The 6,027-nt window shown below is 42.4% G+C and overlaps 1 protein-coding gene across 1 annotated transcript in view; it reads right to left on the bottom strand.

The window, feature by feature from the left end:
* ARHGEF6 (Rac/Cdc42 guanine nucleotide exchange factor 6) overlaps positions 1-6,027 on the bottom strand; it is a 111,529-nt gene that overhangs the window by 100,352 nt on the left and 5,150 nt on the right. The window lies entirely within an intron of this gene.

Raw genomic sequence — 6,027 nt, 5'->3', positions numbered from 1 at the left:
CTGATACCCATTACAGCTATTGGTTAGCTGCCTGACCTCACACCTCACTCCTCCAAGATGGTTTTGCTCTCCAAGAGCGGCAAGTCTCTTAGGGGAGAGTTAGCCTTGAGTCTTGGTCATCAGTGGCTCTGCCTTCCTTCCCCACCTGCCTCCTTGCAGAGCAGCCCCTGGGAAATGGCAAATCGTCCATCCCACAGGCCCCACTTTGGGACGGCACCCATGCTGTTCCAGGGACAAGACAGATGGAGTGACTCAGGGAGACAGGAGGCAGTGAGGGGGTGGGGGCAAAGAAAAGCCATACTGATACCAGCTGGTACTGGAAAGAGAAGGAGAGAGTGAAGAAGGGAGGGAGGGAGGGAGAAAGAGAGAGAGAAAGAGAAGCACTAATTGAGCTACATATACATTCAGTGGAATCCCTCATGAGCAAAACATCTTTTTATAAAAGTAGGCTGGCTGGCTCAGTGGGTGGAGCATGCAACTCTTGATCTCAGGGTGGTGAGTTCAAGCCCCACACTGGGTGTGGAGCCTACTTAAAAAAAATAAAAATAAACAAAAGTAGGATTGGCCCAGAGGGCTATCTCTGGTGACGGGTTGGTAGTAAGGCCGACAGGGGACAAAGCAGGAGTGCCAGGTCGGGGTGAGGCTGGGAGGAAATCACAGAGGCTATAGAGCCAGAACAGTGCAAGGAGGTATCAATCACCCAGGCCACTGTCAAAGAGTCAGAAGAACTGTGTCTGTCCCTAGTCCTCCCAAGTTCAAAGGCAGAATGAAAATAAAACTACCATTGCTAGAATAGTGTTGTCAGAGGACTTCCTGGTCACCTTAGTGACACTCTACTCAGACTTGAGGGGTTTTCCATATGCTCTAGAACATTTTCTCTGGAGTCCTGAGGGTCCTCCCTGCCTTCTCCATTTCTAGAAAGGAGATATCATTGTTTCACAGGAAAGGAAATACAAATGGACCATAGAAGGGCCAGAAGATGCCCAAACTCATCAGGAATCATGAAATTCAAATTACAGCACTACATTGAATACCATTTTCACCCAACATTTTAGCAAACATTAAAGATAAATAATACCCAGTGCTGCCAGGGATATGAAGAAGAAGGCACTTCTTACTCTGCTGGTGGGGGTATAACTTCATAGGGCATTTTTGTAGGGGATTTGAGAATACCTATCAAATTTGACACAGTTAATTCCATTTCTATGAAGAAAGATGTTTCAGGTATAATGACAGATGTACACAAATCGATCTCTATGTGCATACACTACAATATGACCCACTGGGATTTGTCTCAGCAATGCAAGATTGAGCAAACATATGAAAATTAATCAAAGTAATACAACGTATCAATATAATAAAGGGCGGAAACCAACGGTCACTTTAACAGAGACAGAAAAAGCATTTGACATAATCCGGCACCCTTTCATGACAAAACAAGCAAACAAAAAACAAGCAAACAAAAAGAACCAAAAAAAAAAAAAAAAACAACCTAGGACTAGAAGGGAACTCCTTCAACCTGATAAAGGGCATCGATGAAAAGCCCACAGCTAATATCCTACTTAATGATGAAAGACTGAAAGCCTCCCCCTAAGATTAAGAACACTACGATGTCCTACTTTAATCACTTCAACATTGTACTGAAGGTTCTAACCAGGCAAGAAAATGAAGTAAAAGGCATCAAGATTGGAAAGAAAGAAGTAAAACTATCTGTATGCACAGATGACATAATCTTGCACAGAGAAACCACAAGGAACCCAGAGAACTATTCAAACTAATGAATAAGTTAAGCAAAGCTGAAGGATACAAGATCAATACGCAAAAATCGATTGTATTTCTATACGCTGGCAGCAAGCAATTCCAATATGAAGTTACAAAAACAATACCATTTACAATAGCATCAAAAGGAATAAAATACTTTGGAATAGACTGAACCACGGAGGTACAACATGTGCTCACTAGAAACTACCAAACAATGTTGAATGAAATTTTAAAAGGTCCAAATCAGTGGAAAGACAGCCTGTGTTCATGGGTCAGAAGACTTAATACTGTTAAGGGGCACCTGGGTGGCTCAGTCGGTTAAGCATCCGACTTCAGCTCAGGTCACGATCTCATGGTTCGAGGGTTCGAGCCCCATGTCAGACTCTGCTGACAGCTAGCTCAGAGGCTGAAGCCTCTTTTGGATTCTGTGTCTCCCTCTCTCTCTGACACTCTCCTGCTCATACTGTCTCTCTCTCTCAGAAATAAATAAAGCATTAAAATTTTTTTTTAAAAAAAGACTTAATATTGTTAAGATGGCAAAATTCCCAAACAGATTGCACACAATCTGTATCAAAAGGCCAGGTGGGTTATTTTTTTTTTTTTTCCAGAAATGGACAGGCTGATCCTATAATCCATGTGAGCACACGAGGGATCCAGAATAGCCAAAACTATTTTGCAAATGAAGAACAACTTTGGAAGTCTCATGCTTTCTGAGTTGAAACCTTACTACACAGCTACATTAATCGAGTGGGGGAAAGAATCATCTTTTCAACAAGCAGTGTTTAAGAGAATAAATGTGGACCCCTACCTCACACTATATACACAAATTAACTCAAAATGAATCAAAGACTTAAATGTCTTTTAAATGCTTAAACTATAACACTCTTAGAAGGAAACATAAGTGTAAATCTTTATAACCTTGCATTAGGCAATGATTTTTCAGATATGATGCCCAAAACAGAAGCAACAACAACAACTAGATCAATTTGACTTCATCAAGTTTTTTAGAGGATCTTTTTTTAATGTTTATTTATTTATTTTGAGGGGGGAGGAGGGAGGGGTAGAGAGAAAGTGAAAGAGAATCCGAAGCAGTCTCGGTGCAGGCTCGAACTCACAAACCATGACATCATGACCTGAGCAAAAACCAAGAGTCGGACACTTAACTGACTGAGCCATCCAGACGCCCCTGACTTCATCCAATTTAAAACACTTTTGTGTTTCAGAGCACCTGGGTGGCTCAGTCGGTTAAGCATCCGACTTCCCCTCAGGTCATGATCTCACAGTATGTGGGTTCGAGCCCTGCGTTGTGCTCTCTGCTGACAGCTAGCTCAGAGCCTGGAGCCTGCTTCAGATTCTGTGTCTCCCTCTCTCTCTGCCCCTCCCCTGCTCATGCTGTCTGTCTGTCTGTCTGTCTCTCTCTCTCTCTCAGAAATAAATAAAACATTAAATAATTTTTTTAAAAAATAAAAAATAAAACACTTTTGTGTTTTAAAAGATACCATGGGGGTGCCTGGCTGGCTCAGTTGGAAGACCCTGCAAGTCTCGATCTCAGGGTCATGAGGTTAAGCCCCATGTTAGGTATGGAGATTACTTAAATAAATAAAACTTTAAAAAAAAAAAAACCCAGATACTATCAAAGTTAGAGGAGTGCGTTAGCGAGTGCTTTGTTCCTTAGATGTCTCAGCAAACCTCCCTGACCAGTTACTAGCTGTGCGATCTTCCAGAGACCCTCAGACCCTACAGCCACATGCGAACACAAAGATTGAGGTCCCGTGGAGATGCCCACTGGACACGGAGAGATTCAGAAAGCAGCAACTTTTCAATGGGGCCACCATGCCCGACAGCCAGCCCTCAAATTGTCATTCTGCCCCACTCTGGCTTCATTTTTCTGCATGTCCCGGGGGACCATTTCAAGCTGGCATTTTCTTTAGATAAATAAGAGTGTGTTCTGGGCAATAGTCAAGCCCCGCTCTTCTTGCTTCCTGTACATTAACAGCTTTATGGCATTAATAAAAATCTATTAAGCATGTCCTATACAAGGCACTGTGGCTGGGTACTGTAGGCCTGAGAGATACTCCATCTAAAGTGACAAGAGATGGAAACAACTTAAATGTCCGTCAATGGATGAATGGATAAGAAGGATGTGGTATGTATACACAATGAAATATTATTCAGCCACCAGAAAGGAGGGTATCCTGCCATTTGTGACAACACGGATGGACCCTGGGCACATTATGCTAAGTTCAAGAAGTCACAGAAAGGACAAGTAGTGTGTGATCTCACTTATAGGTGGAATCTAAAAGAAGTCAAAGTCGAAAAACTAAAGGTAAAATGGTAGTTCCCACGGGATGGGGGGCATAAAAAGTGACACGGTCCAAGACACAAACTTGGGGCGCCTGAGTGGTTCAGTTGGCTAGGCGTCCGACTCTTGATTTCAGCTCAGGTCATGATCTCACGGGACATGGGTTCAGGCCCCAGGTCAGGCTCTGCACTTGCTGTGGAGCCTGCTTGGGATTCTCTCCCTCTCCCTCTCTCTCTCTGCCCCTCCCCTGCTCATGCTCTGTCTCTCAAAATAAATAAACATTTAAAAAAAATAAAATAAATACAAATAGGCACAAACTTGCCATGAGCACTATATAAGCCATGATAATCTAATGCCCAGCATAATATAAAACATAGACAACAATATTGTACTCTTATTATGCGATGCGATAAATATCACCTCAAAGGCATCATGTTACAATACATACAGCAAAGTAACATGTTGTACACCTTAAATGTACATGTCATATGTCAAATATATTCAATTTAAAAAATTAATCTAAAAAACTTGTGAATGTTTGTGCCTAGGTCTGTCTCCTAGGTACCTGGGAGCTAGAGACGGTCCGTATTCCTGACTGATGCGTGTCCCTGCTCAGCTTTCGGTCTCATTCCTTCTGGACTGATTTGATTAGCCTTCCCTCAGGGTTCCAGGAGTGCCTCAACAGGGCTCTTATATACCTCTTGCAGGCATAATTTTGTATATGATACTACTTAGCAATATCAGGAACAGAAAGTAGCTATTATACATGCCTTATATGCAGTGATCTATTAAATGCCTTAGGTGCATTATCTCATTTGATCCTTAAATCAGTCCTATGTAGGGGTACCTGGCGGGGCTCGGTTGGTTAAGCGTCTGACTTCAGCTCAGGTCATGATCTCACAGTTCGTGGGTTCCAGCCCCATTGGGCTCCGTGCTGACAGCTCAGAGCCCAGAGGCTGCTTTGGATTCTGTGTCTCCTGTCTCTCTTTGCCCCTCCCTGGCTTGTGCTCTGTCTCTGTCTCTCTCTCCAAAATAAATGTTAGAAAAAAACAACAACAACAGTCCATGTAGTAGATATTGTTAGTGTCATGATTATACAGATGAGAAAACTGAAATATAAAGAGTCCAAGTAACTTTTCCCAGAGTCCATGGTCAGTAATTGACCAAGCCAAGACTCTAACTCAAGCCTATCAAACTCAAGTCATGTGCTTAGCCACGGTGCCAGATATTACCTTATTACAATATTCATATGATGTTTAGGTCAGCCTCAATAATCAAAAGGAGGTGAAATATATTCCCAGTGCCTTTCATTTAAGAAATGAAAATTAGATATACTTTTCAGAAATATTTGTATCCAGGGGCAGGTGGGTGGCTCAGTCAGTGAAGCGTCAGATCCTCGACTTTGGCTCAGGTCATGATCTCACAGCGGGTGGGATGGAGACCCACGCTGGGCCCTGCGCTGACAGAGTAGAGCCTGCTTCGAATCCTTTCTCTCTGTGTCTGCCCTCCTCACCCTCTGTCTCTCAAAATAAAATAAATAAGCATTTTTTTAATAAAAAGAAAGATTTGTATCCAGAGTGGGTGAAAATAATTTTAAGCGTTGGTACTTACAGGAGTAAGCTTTAATTATCTGAAAAATCCACTTTTGTGAAACGACTCATTCTCCAACAGTGCCAGCTAGGCCCAGGAGGTGTTTCTGTATCATTTAGTATTCTTAGAACTGCAAAGAAGCTGAGGGTACCTTCTGGCAGCTTCATAGTGCGGAAATCACTGGCAACCTCATCATGTTTTTATTTGTCAAATAAAAAAGAAAATACCATGATCTGTTCCATAGAAGATATTATTCTATATGCTATAGAGAGTATCTCAGGCTGCTCTTACCTCAAAAACCACACACACACACACACACACACACACACACACACACACACGCACACACACACACACACACATAAAACAGGGCA

This window comes from Crocuta crocuta, unplaced genomic scaffold, assembly GCF_008692635.1.
Source record: "Crocuta crocuta isolate KB4526 unplaced genomic scaffold, BGI_CrCroc_1.0 scaffold241, whole genome shotgun sequence".
Taxonomy (NCBI): domain Eukaryota; kingdom Metazoa; phylum Chordata; class Mammalia; order Carnivora; family Hyaenidae; genus Crocuta; species Crocuta crocuta.
The sequence above is the reverse complement of the archived record's forward strand: the minus strand, read 5'-3'. Positions and strand labels throughout refer to the sequence as shown.